The sequence below is a fragment of the Uranotaenia lowii genome, chromosome 3 (assembly GCF_029784155.1).
Source record: "Uranotaenia lowii strain MFRU-FL chromosome 3, ASM2978415v1, whole genome shotgun sequence".
Lineage (NCBI taxonomy): Eukaryota > Metazoa > Arthropoda > Insecta > Diptera > Culicidae > Uranotaenia > Uranotaenia lowii.
This window is the reverse complement of record NC_073693.1, coordinates 73720827-73742449: the sequence shown is the minus strand read 5'-3', so window position 1 is coordinate 73742449 and position 21623 is coordinate 73720827. Positions and strand designations below refer to the sequence as shown.

The following is a 21623-nucleotide window of genomic DNA, read 5'->3' as shown; positions in this document are numbered from 1 at the left end:
ATTACGTCGACCTTTCTCATGTCCGTTTACATCATTGTACCAAATTTCAAGCTGATCGGTTAAGCGATGTGGATTTGTATAAGGTGCATATATATATACAAACATATATAGCCCAACTCATCTTTATATATTAGAGAAGATTGTAATTTGTAATTTTTTTTTGTCATTTTTACGGATTCGTTTATCGCCGCGATAGATTGTAGATTAATTAATCGACTTTTTTCGACGAGTTTTAGAATGATTAAAAAGTTTTTATCAATCGTCCATACGTTTAGAGCATTTTTGTCATTTATGTTATTTCTACCATTTTTTTCAATTTTTATCATTATTGTCATCCAATGTCCAATTTATCTTATTTGTCATTTTTGTCAATTTGGCCCATTTTGATTTTTTTTAAATTTTACAATCCGTTCGATTTGGTAAATTTTGACCATATTTTTTAATCTGTCATTTTTTTTAATTTGTACCATTTTTGACATTTCTGTTATTTAGGTCATTTTTGTCATTTAGGTCATTTTTATCAATTTTGTCAACATTTAGCCAATTTTGTCAATTTTTTCGATTTTGTAATTTTTTTAAAACTTTTTCAATTTTGCCAATTTAGTCTTTTTTGTTAATTTTGTTACTTTTGCAAATCTTGTCAATTTTCTATAGCTTTCGGCCAACCTTGCAATTTTGTCAATTTTTGAAAACGAGTCTGCGAGCTTAAAGCTCGAGACGAATGAGAAGCATTTGTCCGGTTTGTTTTAATTTTCTTCTACGAACAAAATTCTCTCCTGCCGTTCGTGCTCAAGAACAGAAATTGTGAATAGCGAATATAGCGGTGGGTGAAGAATGGAACTTTCAATTGCTCTAGTGGCAAACGATGTGAGCATCCAGTTCCTATGATTGACTTATCTTATTACGGGGTTCACTTCATGAATATCATGACAGCTTTGTCGATTTTGTAAATTTTTTGGACAATGTAGTATTTTTATCATTGTCATGTTTGTCATTTTGTAAATTTTGTCGAAGGCTAATGCGAGCGCGCCCTAGAGGTTGGACCTGAGTCGTTGTTCGTTATTCAAATTTTTTTCTAGAAATATATTTTTCCGTCTCATGTCTCATTCCTTAGACGCGATAGAAAGGTAAAAATTTGATCATTTTTATGAATTTGAAGTTTCGATTTTTCATCTTCAATTGCGTAACCTTCGTTACCTGTAATACGACTCCGGCACCAATCTATTGGTTCTGTGAACGATTTATTTGGATGTAGAGTGCCCATTACCGGGAAAATTTGGATAGAACCTGCCATTCGGTGGTCGCTAAAATGCATTCCATCATAGGATCAGCAGGTGCTATAGAGCTTCCAAATGGATAGGCTAAAGAAGCTTCCCATAAGTGGAATTTCAATAAACAGCCGCCCCGCACATCAAACTATTTCTTGGGGGACCCAACAAATCGAGATGACATTTGCTCCGGGCCAGATTTCCAATCATGTTTCTTTGGGCCTGTACGGTTGTTTGTTTGTTTGTTTGTTTGTAAATGTGTGCCGTTTGTTGCTGGGGAACTCAGAATCAAGGCATCAGTCAGTACCTTCCAGGGTACCCATATGTATTTGCTTGTTACGACTACGACGCCGTCGAACGTCGTTTCCATTAGAAGCACTAAGCTTTGAGGTACGAAAACCTGTTTTGCGGCCCTCGCCAGCTCCAAATGAAGTAGCGAACCTCGAATAGTTCCATTGGGATTTGCCCAGGGTTTCTAGAGTTGTTGGTTCAAGGAAAACTGAACCGATCCGTTTTGGTTGGAAATACACGAAGGTACAGAAAAATACCGCTAAGACCGCAGAGAACAGTAAGCCTGGCTTGGGTCAGGTGATTTGCAAACAAATCACATGTTTTTATTTTTATTTATTGAAGAATATTAAATTCGCGTTCCGAGAAGCTGAATTCAATTTGTTCAATCCCGAATCATTTGTGTATGTTCTGTTGCAAAAATCCATGAGTTGAAGCAAACGCAGTTGCGCATATGATGAATGAAGATAAATCTCGGTTCAAGCTTTGACTTAAATACAAATCGCGATAGTTGATTTTTTTTCTTAGGTTTCTAGCTTCGCGGTAAATTAAGGGTGGTGTTGAATGTTAAAGTGTATGTTGTTGTAAACCTGCAAACGATACAAACCTATACTACATAGTGTCATGTTGTTGAAGTGACTGACTTTATGCAGCAACGCAAAGGCTGAGATTGTTACTATAACGAATGCTGATTTGTCACCCATTCACGTGCGCTGCCAGCTTCAATGCAACTATTTGATTGCAAAATTTAGCGAGCCTACATCGTATCATGTTGACTTCGTGGGCTTGAATTGATTCCTATTTTAATTTCAAGCTGTAGAATTGCTTTAGAATTACAAGGTGCCTGTGAAGAAACATATGAAAGTTGTTCGCTATTCAAATTTTTTTTTAGAAAATGAAAAAAAATAGTCTCGGCATTTGTTGACGAAATAATCGTCATCGTTTGTTGACCCCTATCTTGACCTATCGTGACCGGGTAGGCATTTTTTAACAGTAAACAAAAACAACCAAATATCCAAACAACAAACAGTCCATGCCATCACACAAAAGTCGAACACCAAATGCATTCGTAAGGCAAGTTATGTAAAGTGTGCAAATATTATTAAACTCCAGTAGCAACAACAGAAAAAAAAACAGAGCACCCAACCCGACGATGTAGTGTCAAATGTGCGGGGCCCACCCCCTTTCAGAGTGGAGAATCGTAAAAAAGTCGAACAAAAAAAAAACAAAATCCAATTAAGCTCGTTAAAGCCTATTTATTTATAATAAGCTTGAGAGTGAGACGCGCCTACCCACCCGTTGTTGGTTGGGGTGATATGAGCCCGGTGCGTTTGAATGATATTAGATTTCGAAAAGGTGAATGAGTTGAGCGTTAGGAAGATTGCGACCCATTGATTGTACCCGTCAATTATGATCTAGCAGTTTGTCGATAAGAAGACGGCACCAAAATGGTTCAAGCTGCATAAAAACGAGATTACCTAATGGCCAAATTTTTTAGGCTAGGCAATTTTCTGTTTGCAAACATTTTGAAGCGAACTGTGACATAGAAAAAAAACTAGTTAATGACATGAATTTAAACCACTTAGCTTCTAAATCCATTCCAAATGAAACAGCAAACTTGATATCAGATAAACAGACGCAATTTCAACGAGAGATGTCTATTGAAATCATGAAGCATTTCTGTTGAACAACTTGCTAAGAACCACAAAGAAAAACAACTGGATAATTCCGGAGCTCGAAAACGATCAGATAAAATTCTATAAAATTCATGTTTCAAAGTTACTAATTTACGGTTTTTTTTTGTTATTGGTCTCAGATTTGCTTATTTCTGACATTTTATAAACGATGTAGTGCCTACAAAAATTTATAGTTTTGGAAACCCCATAATGTAACTCAAATATGTTTTTCATACATTATTCACCTACAAAACTTCAAAAACAAAATCCGGAAAACATGCTTCGGAAAAAAGATTGACGGAATGTTCGAACAAAATTTTACTTAGTGTCCACAGAATTTTTTTTTTTTATTTATTTTACTAGCTGATCCCATACGAACTCCGTTTCGCTTTCAACTTGGAATATGTCATGAACAGTTTGTATGAAAGCCAATTGCCAAGCATTTTCCAGATTCATTGTTAAATAATAATTGCAAAAATATTGGACGATCACTTCGTCTGTCGTCTGTTACTAAAAATGAAATCAGGAATCAAAAACCACGTGTATAAAATTCGACTAAATCATTCATAACAACGCAATTATTGCCAAAAAGCTAAACCCCTTTCGGGGGCTTTTATATAAACTTTGATATCTGAAATCGATTGCCCTTCCCTCAAAACTCCCGTGTGCAAACTTTCAAAACAATCCATTGTATAATAACGTCAATATAGCTAAAAATAGTGAAATGTATATAGATGAACATGTATATACATTTCACTATTTTTAGCTTTATTGTATATAGATGAATGTATATAGATGAATGTAATTTGTTAATTTGTAATTAATGTATATAGATTTAATGTATATAGATATACACACTATTAATTTTTTGGTGTAAATTTATGTCAAATTGGATGCACAAAATTGAAGCATCACTTTTGACATAAAATTACACTAAAAAGACAGAAACGCTTGAAGCCATAAATTCTCAGACATAAATTTAATGACATATTCAACATAATATTACATCATCGATGATGTAAATTTCTGTCAATTTGGACGCACAAAAGTGAAGCATCTTTTTTGACATAAATTTAGATCGTTACAGAAATTACATTGCGTTGCGTAATATTTTGGTAACAGAAGCTTAATGATAGCGTTTCCATTTTTTCCACTGGCACGCGGGCAGTGACAAATTTAACAAACAAACGCAATCGTCGCGCGGGACGACGCATATAAATCACATGCATCGTCCCGGGCGACAATTTTGTTTGTTTACGAAGAAAAAGTGTCCTTCGTGCCAGTGAAGAATAAACGAAAACGCTAAAAGACATAAATTTTAAGAGAAATAATAGATATAGCTATTCTTTCTCTAAAAAATATGCTTCCATTAGCTTGTGTTACCAAAATTTTACACAACGCAATATAATTTCTATAACTTTAAATATAGTTAGCTATGGGAAAGCTTTTTAAGCGAAATGTCAAATAAGACCACGAAAGTGAAGCATCGACAAAAATTGAAGTCATTATCAATAGTTTAAAAATTATTTGTACCTTTTTCAAATAAAAAAAATGTATTTCTGGCCAAGAAAATTCTTATATACAAAAATGTATGTCTTCAAAAGCTAATATAACAAAAAAAAGTACGACGTTATGTAATTTCTGGATGATCCAATTTGTAAACATGATAACCGGAAATGCTAACAAACAACAGGAACGTACGATGGACATGATCACAATTCAATAAATAATGAAAATTACTGTTATGTTTTTATTCGTTCCATTAAAACAATTCGATTCGATTTATTATTTAATTTTTTGCATGTTAACGGGATAATTAAAGAAAATCTTATGCAAAAATATTCTTTCTAGTTCTATGTATATTTTTTTCATAATTACGAACGTTTTATAGTGGAGAACCTGCGTATACACGAATGATCCAATTCTTTTCATCCATCTGTAATAAAATTGTATAAGAGAATATAAATTAATGATACTATGAATTTTTAGTGCTGATATGACATGACAAATTTAAACTTTTATTCACTTGAATATTTTAAACCAAACTAAATAAAAAAATTAAAACTGATTTGCAAAAAAAAAAAAATTAACAAACAAAATCAAATTTACATTTTTTTTCTATAAACGATATAATTAAAGTAAAAATAAGTCATCTTTTCTGAAAGCTTGGTTTCAATTATGAATAGAGTAATTGCTAATTTTGAAGATCACATTTACCAAATGTTTTTTTAAAATATTGTGTTATGAATCCGAATAAATAACCTGAATAATAATGTTAATACGGGTGAACCATAATCGGTGCATGATCAATACACGCTTTGTTAACCCGGAAAATGTTAATTCAAATTGGAAATAAGCGAAATAGATCAAAGTACGAAATGCAAATGCTTGGATCGATAATGCGCCAATTGGCAAATTCCAATAGACATCATTCAGTAATATCTACCAAGGGACCATTCAAATATTACGTAACGCGTTTAGGGAGGGGGGGGGGGTGGAAGGGGTATAGCAGTTTGTTGCGGTTTGTGATTTTTTTATAGAAAATTGTACAAAAATGTGTTACGTCGGATGGGGGGGAGGGGTCGAAAATGACCGAAAATTGCGTTACGTAATAACTGAACGGCCTCCAATATGAAGCACAAGAAAAACTAACATATAACAAAATGTCAATTTGTACTATTTATTTTGCATCAGAATCGGAATTGAATGATCATTTATGATAATCATTTCTCATGGCCTTCGATCTTATTGCTCAATATGAATAAAAGTTCTGAATCTGCTTTTTTTTCATTTAAATCCTGATTTCTTTGGTTTGATTAAAAAAAAAATCGAAAGATTACTGGGTGAAATACACTCACTGTAATTTTCAGATTCTTGTGGGTTTCATCCTCCAATTCACGCAATGAAGTGTCGTTTCCATAATGATGGTTGAGATGATGCGTTACCTTGATTCGGACAATCACTCCGGATGGTCCCTGTACAGTAGGCAAGCCAGTTTCAACAAATCCTGCTGAATCGATGGATCAGCTAGCGTCTTTTAAAACGGTCACAAGTTTCCTCAGCAAACGACTTAAATCGAAATCTTCGTCGAGGCATTTGTACCACAGCAGGTTCTAGACCATGCCATTCATAGTTCTCGAAGTCGGACATTGGAAGACGAAGAATGCATGGAACGGACACCTTTTTAGTAGAATCTGAGCCGATTTGCTTGTGTTTCTGCACTAGCTTTCGACTCAGCTCTTTGATTTCGTTGGCTCAGGGGTCGTACTGCTGCGGACGTTACAGGAATGCTCCTTGTACCTATATTTAAAGAAGGAATCAATGTTATGAGCATAATTAAAAAAATATTGTGTATGACCTACTTCGGCTGGATGTTGTTAGGAGCCATTTTAAACCAGACCCGATTTTGGCAGTTCAACCGGCAGTCGTTCGATTTTGGTAGTACCACCGGCCGGGAGCGTTCGCTGAGCAGTTCGATCATAAGTCATAAATGATTGTCCCGACTTTTAATAAATGATCTTGTCGATTCGGTTTCGCTCTTCCAACTGAATGAATAAAAACGAAAATAGTTGAAAATATATCGATGGAAATTGTTGCAGAATTAGGAACATTTCTATGAAAACAAAACTTAAACTCACAATCATTGATTCCTTCTGTGAATTTCCTTTTCTGCCCGTCAACAGCGTTTCTGATGGGTGTACAAAAAGTCGGACGATGTTTAAAATAATCTTCTACTACTGGAACACAGGAAACCAACAAGCACTAGCGACAATCAATAGTTTTTGTCGGTTTGTATGTTTAGAGTGAACATGCCAGTCATATGATGTTAAGTGACACATAATTAAACACTTACGATTAGATTGGGAACCGGAACGAACCACCAGTCTGAAGCGTATTTGCCTAAAATCAATTAAAAAAATAATATATATACCTAGGCTTGAACCAGAACCAATAACATACCTATAAATGGGCAAGTCTTTTTATCCATAAAAGTTACCATTTTTCCTGGGCATGGCGAACCGAAGTTCTGACGGAGAATGGTGAGATCGTTTCAGCATTTTCCAAGTTACTAAGCTCACGACATGGCCGTCTGGGCGACAATCCACTTCAGATCTGCTAGCACTGGTTGGCCACTTTTCGACTCCGCTAGAGACGCTGGCGGTTCATGATTGTTTTTTCTGTTTCACAGAAAAAAGAAGAACCTTTCTGAAAAACAATAATTAATACTTATAGAATATGTAACCGATCAAATGAGAAATTTTACCTGTTTCATTCATTGATTAGAGTGAAGTATTCTTCAGCGGCTTGTTTACATTGTACACAAACAAAATCATTCCACTGGGCTTCTCAGGATTTTCGTTGTCACTATTTCCAATTTATGCCCAAAGAAGCTGGAGTGAACACATTTCACTTTAAATGAGGTACAAAATTACGCAAAACAATAAACATTCCGGTATTTTCGAATGTTTTTGTTGATAGCCAACCTTTGTACCAAGGTTTTTAGAAACACAAGGTTAGCCAACTTTCACAGACGAGGAGTGTTCGTGACGCTCAATGAGTTTGTTTACAAACATAAGAATAATTGCTCAGCTGTTCAGTGGTTTGTTGATACACACACTCCATGAGTTCCGCAGTTGCTAAACCAAAATGGCTGAAACGGGAATTTGACATACGGTAACACCTCCTTTATATACACACACACCTTGCTTTGAACGTTTTCACGACTTCTTTGTTTTTGATCGATATTGCACTGCAAAAATATCGTTAAATTTTCAAGCAGTCAAATAATTCACAGACAATTAAACGAATTAAACCGAAAACAACCTCAAATTCTAATCGTCAGAATTCGAGCACCGCTATCTTTGTCAAGCTATTGATATGATATTTCGGATATTTCCTGTCCATGCACTCGTTCCACATTTAAGAGCATTCTTGTTAAAGCGAATAGAGATTTGCACTTAATTTATGAAATAGAACGAAAATTTTGCGACTTGATTGAATGAAGAACTTTGTCTAACGCTAGTATTTTAGGCAGCACACGTAAAATTAAACGCGAGACGATGTAAAACTAAATCGTTATCGACATAGATAATGAAAAATAAATCTTTTATGATTTAAATTTATTTTTTCGTAGCATTTTGTAAGTGTATAGGTTATTTAGATTCTATGTAATGTAAAATTAGTCATTTTTCAAATTACATCCTCACAAAAATAGGTCTTTAAGCGTTTCTGGCTCGTGTAATTTTAGAAAATTTTTGGTATGTAGAAATACATTTTAAAAGGGACGTGAAAGCGGGAATTATTTGTGATTTAGTTTTCATTGAGCAAACGTCTTGAAGTTGTCTTGTTGCATACCGCGGATTACTGCGATTATGTAAATCGGTTAACTGTTTAGGACGAAAAAAAGTGAGAAAACGTGTTTTTTGGAAGGAAAGGGGTTAGTTTTTGATATTTTTTGAATATACCTCCGGCCGAAGCAGTACCGCAGTATCATCACTAATGATGATAGTGATTCCCAACGAGAGCCAAAACCCGGTGAGCCAATTTCAATCTTTCGCCTTTATATTTTTTTCATTTATGCACTAGTTGATGGTTTTTAAATGTTTGCATTTTTATAATGTTTTAAATCATATAAGATTTGCATTTTTAATAAGTAAACTGAATACAATCACCTAGTTTTAAAACTGAAAGTTCATTATTTGCAGAGAGGTTTTGAAGTTATCCCACTATCAAATTCTCTTAAAAGGATAAAATATTTGAAGAACCTTTCGAGCTCTTAACAGACCTCGATAGGTTTAATGTTCTATTAATGTTTCCGTTTCTTTTTAATTTTCAAGAGCGAGTAAAGGCGCTAGATCCTTGGTCTAAGACCAGAAATGATTGTACTCTGAAATCCAAAACAGTTCAACGCAGGAAAATACAAGTTAATTTCAAAAAAACTTTCATCGAATATATCAAATTTTTAAAAGGATTTTTAGTCTTAAGTTTTGTGATTTCTGTGTACCAAATAAATCATTTCCAGCCGATGAAGAATGGCTCTAGTGATTGGTGAAGTTACTTAACATTTAGCATGTTATTTTCATCACGGAGCATTTTTCTTAGCATGCTTCCAACGATCCCCTTTGAAACGTATGGTACTGGTGGTCCACGTTTCTTCCTGTTCCTGTGTTCCAGATGTCTTTGCGTTCTCTGCTCCATGGTAGGCCCAACCATTTTATGTTTTTGATCATTTTGATGTTTTTTTTTATGTTAAAATGATCAAAAACATTAACAAAGACAAGAAGAACAATAATACACGCTTATTATTCTTTGGGACTCAGACATAAGTTCTGGCTATGGAAGTACGATTAGTGATTAGTGATAGCGATGAAAACTACCGTGTGCAAATTTTCATCCCAGTTCGATGAATAATAACGACGATATTGCAAAAATATTGAAAGGTTTATATGGACGACCCCCTTTGCCGGCCCCTTAAACTGAATTGAGTACCTGAAATCCATTGCTCATCTCTCTAAACTCTCGTGTACGAATTTTCATCTGAATCCGATGTATAATAACGACAATATCGCATCAACAGTGAATAGTTAACATGGACGACCCCTTTGGCCGACCTCTGATTTTAGTTTAGATAAGTGAAATCAGTTATTTGTCCCTAATAACTCCTATGTGCAATTTTTCATTCCAATCCAATGTTTAAAAACGACAATATCACTAAGATACTGAAAATTTAATATGGACGACCCCTTTTGCTGGCCCCTTACACTAAATTTGATACCTCAAATCGATTGCACGTCACTCAAAACTATCGTGTACCAATTTTCATCTGAATACGATGTATAATAACGTCAATTTCGTAAAAACAGGGAACAGTTAATATGGACGACCCCTTTGGCTGTCCCCTTACACAAAATTTGACACCTGAAATCGATTGCTCGTCTTTCAACACACTCATGTGCAAATTTTCAACACGATCCGACGAAAAATAACGTCAATATCGCGAAAACAACTTTTGTCTTGTATGGACGACCCCCTTCAGAAGGGGTCATCCAAAAATCTGAAAACATTTTTCGTCCTTCTTGGTCCTTATGAGTATTTATGCCAAATTTCAGCTCTCTAGCTCTTAAGACGGCTGAGTCTATAGAGGACAAACAAACGTACAGAAATTGCTTTATATATATACTAGCTGATCCCATACGAACTCCGTTTCGCTTTCAACTTAGAATATGTCATGAACAGTTTGCATGAAAGTCAATTGCATTTTACAGATGCACTTTTGAATTCATTGTTAAGTAATAATTGCAAAAATATTGGACGATCATTTTGTCTGTCGTCTGCTACTAAATTTGAAATCAGGAATCAATTGACCGTGCCAAAAAACCTGTGTATAAATTTCGACTCAATCGTTGCATAACAACGCAATTATTGCCAAAAAGTTAAACCCCTTTCGGTGGCTTCTTATACAATATTTGATATCTGAAATCGATTGCCCTTCCCTCAAAACTCCCGTGTGCCAATTTTCAAAGCAATCCGTTGCATAATAACGTCAATATTGCTTAAAAACAGTGAACAATTAATCTATATGGACGACCCCTTTCGTCGACCCCTGGCAAAATATTTGATATCTGAAATCGATTGCCTGTCCCTGAAAACTACCGTTTGCAAATTTTCATCCCAATCCGATGTATAATATCAACGATATAGCAAAAATATTGAAAGGTTAATATGGACGACCCCCTTTGCCGGCCCCGTACACTGAATTTAATTCCTGAAATCCATTGCTTGTACCTCAAAACTCTCGTGTACCAATTTTCATCTGAATCCGACGTATAATAACGACAATATGGCATTAACAGTGAATAGTTAATATGGACGACCCCTTTGGCCGACCCCTGATTTTAGTTTGGATAAGTGAAATCAGTTATTTGTCCCTAATAACTCCTACGTGCAAATTTTCATCCCAATCCGATGTATAAAAACGTCAATATCACTAAGATACTGAAAATTTAATATGGACGACCCCTTTCGCCGGCCCCTTACACTGAATTTGATACTTCAAATCGATTGCACGTCACTCAAAACTATCGTGTACCAATTTTCATCTGAATACGATGTATAATAACGTCAATATTGCAAAAACAGCGAACAGTTAATATGGACGACCCCTTTGGACGATCCCTTACACATAATTTGACATATGAAATCGATTTCTCGTCTTTCAAAACACTCATGTGCAAATTTTCAACACGATCCGACAAAAAATAACGTCAATATGTGAAAACAATATTTGTCTTCTATGGACGACCCCCTTCAGAAGGGGTCATCCGAAAATCTAAAAACATTTTTCATCCTTCCTGGTCCTAATGAGCATCCATGCCAAATTTCAGACCTCTAGCTCTTAAGACGGCTGAGTCTATAGAGGACAAACAAACAAACAAACAAACAAACAAACAAACATACAGAAATTGCTTTTTATATATATATAGATAGATAAAGATTTGGTCGGCCATCAGCACAACATGAGGCTATTTAGGCCGTTGACTTTATAATCTTGCATTAAATATAAAATAATTACTATAAATTAACAATTAGCTTACAATAAACATACTAGTGTCCAAAAAGCTGAAGTTAAAAGCTATACGTTGTGCATATTAATATATTTTTTAATTTTTTTTTTTAAATCATGACCACAAAAAATATAAAAAATAGTGTAGAACAGTGTTTTTAAATATGTCTTTATTAGTCTTTCAATCATTACATTCAAGCTATATTATTACAGTTAATTAAGTGTTCAGATCAATTATGATATAAACTTAAGCCTACACTATATCCTAATCCATTTTTAGATTGTCAAAATACAAAACACAGAATTTCTGCTGGTTTTCAAACTTTTTGTAAATTTGCAATTTCTCAGATTTTTACACTTAAATTCAACTGCTTATTAAATTTTTCAGTATATTAACTCAAAATTTCCGCAATAAATTTTAATTTATGATCTCCAGGAATCCAGTTTCATACCGATTATAGTGGTGTAATTATATAAGCGCTGCGATAGTTTTCAAAAATAAATCGAGCACTTATCAATCAAAAAGGGCTATCGTTTATAAGACAGGGGAGAGGGCGGAGAATCCATACCAACAAAACATACATTTTGGCATTATTTAAGGACTCATGAAACTTACAAAAACCATAGTAAAAATTTCAGCCCTTGAAAAACAAAATTAAAGATCAAGTTTCACTAAATAAGATGAAATCATCCCTAATTGCAGTTCGCAGTTTAAAAAGGTAATTTTCTGATTTATGCTGAAATTTATCAAAATGATACCATGCAAAAAAATTTTATTACAAATCTCATTTATTTTTGGAAGGTGTAGCGAAGCACACCGGGTCAGCTAGGGCATCATAAAAATTTAGTTGAATCAAATATTTCTATATTAAAATGCATCAAATCCATTAGTGTACACTAAAACTACTATATTTATGGTTGAATGCAAGCTATATTATCAATTCTTGAATATAAGTGTCATATTGTTGGTAATATTATACTTTTTTCCAAGTTGAAGTTAGAAAAACGTTTTTAAAACTTGACTTTAATATGCAAAACTTGCCTTCCCAATGAAGATAATTCTAAAAGACAAAAAGGTTTCAAAATTGAGACAAAGCACAAAGCTCAGTGTGAAAAAACGATAATAAATATGAAGCGATGTTATACAACGAATTGTTACATACACTTCCAGAAGATAGTTGCTGAAAAGTTTCTATCAATTTGAACAGATAGGTACTATCGCTAAAGTTTTCCCAAAAAACTGGGTCACTTTCAACATTGTACCGGAAATGTACCGATTTTTCAAGCTACACATACGCACAATTATCGGGCGCTCAAACAACTAGGAATTTGGTTGCTGTCTACTCCAACTAGCATCAAAACATATGTAAAACAGAACCGCATGACGGGCTTCAAAACATTGCATACGCCAGAGTCAAAATTGCAACCCCTTGAAAAAGTGCTCGCCAAAGCGCTTAAGGTTTCGTCGTTCGGGTGAAAATGCACATTCTCTTCGCTTTCTTATCACTGCGTAGCTCTGGCTTGCTGCTGTTGTTGTTGTTTCGTTTTTATGATGCTTGAAATTACTAAAGCGGATGACTGGTCTTGCTCTCCTCCTTTTATCAGTCGGCTTCGTCATTCGTAGGAAAAACTCGGTTACTCACCACCCACCACGATGCGTTTCGAAAAGAAATCAAACAAACGTACTGCTTATCTAGCCGTTGTTGCTGATTGAGGAAAGAAATGTCCCCGAGCTGCATCAAAAATTGGCTGACTGAATCATGCATATTTAAGCTATGGAGGGAAAGAAGCTTCAGTCGAGAAATTCCACATCATAAATCGTGAAAAGTTGCCAAAAACATGATTTTTTTTTAAACAACTAAGATTTTTGAGAACAATAAGAAATTGAATTGTAAATTTTGATTGAAAAACACCCCAATTAATTTAATCAAATTTTATTCAAAACAAACCCAGTGTTGTAACCTTCCATGTTGTGCAAAATCGATTCCCAAACAGCTCTAGCTTTGCTTCCAGAGAGACAGAAAATTTGCCAAATGGAAAGGAAACCGCTCCCTGCTCCTATCGGAAACTGCTCAAGTGCATCGAGAAGCACAAGGGAAAAAGGCAAAACCTGGAGCCACTCTGACTGGGACTCCGAGAGTCATTCGGAGCAAACCACACCCGTCGAAGGTCATCCACATTGCACGTTCAAAATGTTTTTACATTAACACCGAAATAATAATAAAGAGGGAAAAAATGAAGGCAACCAACGTGGATGTATGTATGTGCGCTCCATATACTCATTCAGCTTTGTTTGGACCCGTGCCAATGAAAAAAGTGCACCCAGGCGTCACCGTGGCGTCGTCGTCGTCGTCGTTGACGGTCAATTCGAGCGTCTACTCGTCATGACCTAGTGGAGTGGATTTGTGAGCTGAGAGCAGCCCGGCTCCGATTTCATCAATTCCATTTAGGGCCAAATCCGGTTTGCCAAAGTTTTCTGACATTGGTTGGGGTTCGCATTAAGTTATATCTCTGCCTAGCGGCTGTCGATGGAAAGTCAATTAGCGACCTCTACTTATGAGCGAACAGATAAATTGAGAGCTCAAATGAGCCAGGGTCGCAGCAAGTTAGCGCTGGATGAATTCGAATTTCAAATTAAGATTTAGATCAGGGAATTCTTTGTTAATTAGTTTTTCGGCCTTATCGGTGAAAAATAATGCCCTTTTTCGTGAGAACATTTGAAAATTAGGAAATTTTATAAGCGGTTTGAAGAAATGAAAAAAGGTGGTGAAAATAAGCGTGTAGAGTTTTATTTAGATGCTTATCGTCACATACCAAATTTTTGTTCAGCACGGGCCAACTACTATAAAGTGGTAGATACAGAAAGAGTTGCATCCACCACCACGCGTGGTTCGCCCGGGGTAATGAGATGAAGAGAGAAGATACGCCAAACTGTGTTAAATTGTGTCCAATAGTGCGGGAAAATGAGTAAACTTTAGTTTAAATTAGAGAAAACAGTGCTCAGAGAGAGATAGAGAGAAATTGTGCGAATTGTTGCAACATATGCAGTAATTATGGAATTCTGTTGATTACCATATCAGTTTTTAGATTGAAATTTAAGATATTAGATTTCACACTTCAGATAACGAAGTACACCTTTGAATGAATATTAATCTAGGCTTGCCAGATACTTTCAGAAAAAAGCGGGACATTTCACGAAAAAAAAGCGGAACACAGCCGAAGAAAGCGGGACATTTTTTAAACTCTCTAAAAAATGCTTAATTGCATCGCCAAACTTATTCGTAAACCATCAGCCAAAGTTGTTCAAATAACTCCCATCTTCAACAATTTGTTTTAGGTCTTGTAATCTTTCAGATATTTTTTTTTTCGAAATTTACATAACATACTTCAAACTTTATTTATTCCCCCTCTCGGTTTTTTTTTGTAATTTTTGAAGGTGGGCGGGGGATAAACAAAGAAGAAATTGATATTTTTTATCTGCTCTACATTAGCTCTGTGAGCCAGGGTAGGCGAACCTAAATGCTGTTTTAGGTGCAAAAAGTGATATTCAACATCAACTCTGACACTAAAGTGAACTTTTCAAAATAGATAAAAATTTATTTATAAAATTTGTGCATACACTGTAGAACATGAAAATGATTTTGAAAATAAAGGTTTTAAATCGATGATCGATTTTGGCGAAGGCCGCGAGTAGTTTTGACGTCTGAGAAAAAAAGGTAGTTTAGTTTTGTTTAGTTTTTTTTTTTAAATTCTGCAAACAAACAAGTTATTCTAAAATTCTAAAGAAAGTTTGAATCAAATTAAATTTTTGATTTTTTTAAATTATCAACCAAATCGATTTAGAGTCTTCAACAAAGTTGTTAAAATATAAAAAAAAAAATAATATCAAGTACTCAAAGACTTCCTTAAGTGATGTCAGAAATAAAGGCAATGTAATCTGAACTAAAATATTTAGGCAAGATCCGAGTCTTTGGTCAGTTATCAAAGATCGATTTCACTCAAAACTTACCAATTTCAAAGTTTCCATACGCCACATCACCAAAACTAGAGGCGATAGACGCCGATTTTAATGTAGGACGCCAATACGTAAAATACTCTTCCCTTGGGTTATTATGTAATATTTCTGTAAAGATGAAAAGGATATTTCTTTTTTGGTGAAAAATTTATACTATAGGTAGTACAAAACAAATCCTCATGAAAATTTGTATAAGAAAATACGTACTTTTGTAGAAAAAAAGGAGTGCTTATCATGCCCTGGTGCTCGTTATGCCCTTATCTCCCCTAATTGAATTTTATTTGATAAAAACAAGAAATATTTAATTTTATTTCAAGTTTGTCAGTGATCAAAGTCAAAAATAAAACCCTTTTCTTTACTAAAATTTGTCCAGTTATCAAATTAAAAGGCTAAAAAAGTTCTGAAAGTCAAAATAATAGCTTTATATATTTGAAACACAACATGTTCAATTACTCTGACAATTCACAGATTGGGAAATGATCAATAAGAAACTGATAAAATAAAAATAAAAATTATTAATTTCAAGTTTTGTAGTAAATGTTGAAAGCACAAAAATAATTCAAATTTATTGAACATTGCTAATTAAAATTCAAATTTAAAGTTGCTAATTCGAATCAAATCAACAAGAGATAAGATAAATTAAAAAGCATGCTCGCTTAAAAACATGATAAATGAATAATGAAAATCAGAGAAACTTTTATAATATTTCAATCGAAGGTTTTAAAGTTTAAAATTCCAAGATCGGAATAATTTGTTGCTATCAATTGGAATATTGGGTCCTGAAAAGGACAGAAGGCGGAAACTTTGTTGTTCTTATTAAAAATTTAGTTTCAAAAGCAGAAGACTATGTTTTTGGAACACAAAAATTCACATTTGAAAAACAAAGACAAACTTCTTAAAAATATTTCATGAAATTTAAATTAAAAATTTAGTAAATTTATTTGAAAATAAAAAAAAACTCGAAGACTAAAAAGGTTAGTTTTTTCATATTTTAAAAGGTATTTTTCTGACATTACTGAAAAAAGTAAAAAAAAATTGAATTCATTTAACACAATTTGATCAAACCTGCAAAACGGTTAGATTTTGGCTTAAAAAATATCTAAAATTCAATTTGATTTAGAACTTCATTAAAAATGGGGAAAAGTTCACGAATTGAAGACTTTTTCGCAGAGCTTAAAATTTCTTGAAGTCTTTAGGGAAGTTGAAAATTAATCTCAACCTTTATTATTCGATATTATTTTATGTTTGAAATTTTGTCAAATAAATGCAGAAATTTCTTGAAAGATTATATTCAAAATACAAAAGCTGATGATGGAATTGTGTATTTAGATCCAGGGCACCCAAATTAGTCATAGTTAGCTTTTAACTTCTTTTCCACTCGAAGGATATTATTTTTGTGGCCTAATGTAATTTATCAAAACGTTTTTGAATGTGATGTTGTGCATTTAGAAGAACAAGAAACACAAAATATAATGCCAATTTTGATGACCATCGTGAGTCATGATATAGGGCTTCCAACTTGTTGATGAAACCCATTCTAAAGGCAGGGTAGGGTTTTTGTATGCGCGCCTCAAAGAAAATCAAGGTTGACACAATTTTAAAAAAAAAATCAAAAAATTATAATTTAAGTAACAGTAACAGTAACTCAAATTATGCAATTTTTGTTTTGCATTGAAATTCATTACCTATACAACAAATAGTACCGCAAACATTGCCAAAATTGTTGAAAATGTCTAGTTTTTAGTATTATAATATTATTTCCAGCAAGATGGCGTCAGTAAATTCGATTCAATTTCACAATCAATTTTTACATCATTCAGCGTCATCATCATCATCATCAACATATTATTCCTCAATTGATTGAAATATAATAAACAAATTAAGAATAAGTTTTTTTTTTCTTCTCTACATTTAGGCTGGAACAAATATCAATTTCTTCTTTTGTCACCTCCTCCCCCTTCGAAATTTTCAAAAAACCCGAGGGGGGAAAAAAAAAGTTTGAAGTATTTAATGAAAATTTCAAAAAAATTCAAGAATCCAAAAGATTACAAGACGAAAAAAAAAATTTTGGAAGATGGATGTTATTCCACCTTTTGTATTCTTGATTTTATTGAATTTTTCGATAAAAAATTACTTTTTTTTAGGTTTTGTGCAATGATATTCTATGCAACTTTGTTGCATGCAAGCTTTAATGCAATTTATTCCAATTTATTTGTTTTTCGCATAATTTTTTATCGCCTCCCTCCCCTCGCGATATTCCAACTCCGAGTGACAAAAGAAGGGTGACAAAAGAAGGATTTAAAATTTGTTCCGGCCTTATTGGTCAATAAAAAAAACCTTAGGTATCATAGTATTCACGAAAAATGGTAAAATATCGTTAGGCAGATAACCTTAATCCAAATTATCGGATTTTCTACACTAACTGTTAAGTTCTTCCATGAGACTAATTTGAAACTAAATCAAGAACATTTTTTTTTGAAAGACGATTGTTTAAGTACAATGAATTGTTGATATTATTTTTCAAAATATTTCTTCATTACCTCATTTGTATAATAACCCGAATATTTTAGATCACTGCTTTCAACATTAGGAAGCTCTCAAACAGGATGCATTTTTATCCCCCGACGTAGTTCTATTTATGACAGTACATAATTTGTGAGAAGTATCGTTAGTTGGAAAGTTATCCCTTTTTATATACATTCGTTTAGATCCAAGTCTTAGTTAAAAAGGGTTTATCAGCAGCGCTTCAGATTAAGAACAGAATTATCTTTACGAATATAAAAAAAACATAACGTTTCTAAAGAAAAAAATTTTTTTACGTTCAATAGTAAATAAATCAAATAATAATAAAATTGACATGCCACATTAGACTGAAACGATTTGGAATCATTTTTGAATTTTTCAAACCCTGAGATCTGAAAAGCTTCGCTCACCTATGATTTTTTACAGAATTTTTAAGTAACATTTACAGAGTTAATTTGAACTTTTAGGTTTGTATGGGAAAATAGAATATTTTGTACTGAAAAATCAACATCATTTTTGTTTCTTCGGTGGAATCGAGTCTGCTTGAGATTTTTGTACCAATTTATAAAATCTTTATTGTTTTTCAATGCCAAAAGACATGCCCTCATTAAACACCTAATAACTTTTTAGTCTAGTAAGATACGAAGTTGCGGTCTTCGAAAAAGTTGTTTAGCAGAAAAGTTCCTTTAGAAAATTTGGCACAAAAATCATCAGCAGGCTCGTTTCTACAGAAGAAACAAATGATTTTGATTTTTCATAACAAAATATTCTATTTTCCCATACAAACCTAAAAGTTCAAATTTACCCATATAAACGTTACTTAAAAATTCTGTAAAAAATCATGGATGAGTTTTAAACCAAAACGAAGCTTTTTCGACCCCAGGGTTTGAGAAATTCAAAAATGATCCCAAAAGTCTCAGTCTAATGCCACATTTCATGTGGATTTCATTGAATAAATGTACTGTTTTAGTAGGAACCCGAAATATTCAATGTAAATAAGATAAGCAATTGAATTGGAAACTTTTTATAACAGGAACAAAAGTTATCGCATCAATGTCTTGACTCAAGCGAACATTTAGAATATTTTATCAAAAATGTTGACGCCTTATTCACATGAAATGACTCATTTGTATGAGATGATAATGAATGCTTTCCATATTTAGAACAACTTGGATTGTTTTCTATAATACTTAAAGTTATGATGTCCACCAATAAGTATGATTTAGACCTCTGAATTTATGCTTAACACCGTTACACTGGTGCTTACAACGGTCACAAATCGGATCTAGTTAACGCCAGTCATATGTTAGTCATATGATGTCATAATTGGCATAAGAAGATGTCAGCAAAAGTATTGGTGAAATTGGCAGTGTACGAATTACCTCGCCAATGATATATTCAATAGTTATTCTAATAAATTATAAATTATGGTCAGATGAATTCTCCCATCTTTCTAGTAGCTCCGCTTTTAAGAACTTTTCAACCACTATGTTTTGTATCTTTTCATCACAATCTGCTCGTTCGCTTGGAAAACCTTTTTGACGTTTCTTTTCAAGATCACTCAATTTCCTCCACTAAATGCACAAGTGCAGTCACGGTCCACCGTTTTTTTTTTTCGTGGCACCTGTTTCATACTTAGGACTAATCGATTGGATTGATTGATGATGGACCAAGGGACAGAGGCTGACGAAAGTCCACTAACTTCCACGTTAATATGATCGATTAGTTTCGAATTATCCGTGAGTTTGCGTGCTGCAAGCTTTAAATTTTTAGAGCTATACCAGCAATGTGAACAACAGCCCACTGTTTTTGAAGTGTTTGTTTTTTTTTGTTTTCAAACTTCCAATCGAAACAAAATAAACAAAGATAACATTGATATTGGTTAGTTAGTCGGTTTTTTACCTTGCACTTTTGCGCGCTTGGAGCAAGTGTTTCTCATTTTCGAGAGTAGTACCTACCAATGTTGTGGTAGATATCAGAGTCAAACTCGATGTAAAATGGCACCTGGGGCTATTTTTTTTCGTCTACCTTTTTTCGGAGGAAACTCGCCGTATTGCTCAGTTAGTTTAGTGACCGTGACGGATCAACCGTGTTTGATGGCTCAACCAGCATGGATGGAGTTTTGAGCGCTTTTTCACACGATAAGACTCTCAAGCACTTTTCTGAAAGCCGCGAACATCTCGCTCAATGGGCCATTCATTTTGTTGGTTGGTTCTCGTTGGATTTTGTTACAATTTTGTATGAAAGAAAAACGCTGTGGTCACCAAACCACTAATGGCGCAATTTGAATTGTGTTGCATTTACTGTTCCTCCTCGAAGAGACGGAGAAGACCCGGCCTGACATAATGTTTTAATTATGCACTCTATGGTTTTACTATTTGGTCACGGTGTTACTTTGTACTTGACTGGGAACAAAATAAAATAAATAAAAAAAACTACTGACTGGCTGTATAGACGGGGTGCACTTATAGGGAGTGCAGTCGGGTTCGGTTTCATGGCTGAAAGCTACATAAGCGATGCATTAACTTACCCCGTCACGAGATTTTGAACTTACTTGTCACACGGCTTATCCCAAACGATCACGGAAATGTAAAATTATTCTTTTTTTACTACCTTTATTCCAAGGATAAAATCTAATCATTCGAATGTCAAATTGATCGAAGTTCCAGAACTAATCTACCCATTTATTTTTTTTGTAATTTCCAAACAATCAAGCATTCCGTGCCTTCAAGATGGTAGATTCCTCATTGAAGGTGGTTTAATAATCACAAAAAAGGCACAACGATGGCAGAAGCGCGATTTCTCACGGTGCGCTTCAACAAATCCATTCCGCATACCTCTCCCCCATCAGATTTTTTTTCTTCAACTGGGTGGCGATTTCCATAGGGCTTACTTGCAGATCATCATGTCGCCATATTCCTACCTTTGCAAACGTTGTGATTCTTCTATTTCAGCTTCGGCTAACTAAACCCGTATGAACCTTGACTTTTTTCGCTGCTCAAACTTCTCCTCTAAGATGAGCGAAAAACAACATCGCAAACATCGAGCAAGTGATCAGAATGTTTTTCTACCTTCCATCTAGCTGTGTCAAATTTTCGGTGCAGGTTTGCTCAGGGCGGGAATCGTGATTTTTTGTTTCGACATCAGACACCTCGTTGATTGATTATGAATAGGCCGAATGTGTGTCAATATTTTTTACTAATTCATTGTTTTTTTCTCTGTTTTTTTTTCTTACAGGTAAGCATCCATTTTTAAGGGCAACCGGCTAAGGGTCGCAGAGCAATCAACAC

The 21623-nt window shown here is 34.2% G+C and overlaps 1 protein-coding gene and 1 long non-coding RNA gene across 12 annotated transcripts in view; one reads left to right on the top strand and one right to left on the bottom strand.

The window, feature by feature from the left end:
- Window positions 1-21623, top strand: part of LOC129751133 (formin-binding protein 1-like) — a 243688-nt gene that overhangs the window by 23831 nt on the left and 198234 nt on the right. The window lies entirely within an intron of this gene.
- LOC129751135 (uncharacterized) lies at window positions 5038-6903 on the bottom strand. Its single transcript, XR_008738616.1, has 4 exons — window positions 6871-6903; window positions 6595-6777; window positions 6091-6532; window positions 5038-5168 (listed from the first exon to the last, which is right to left on the bottom strand). It is a non-coding gene; the product is annotated as an uncharacterized LOC129751135 (long non-coding RNA).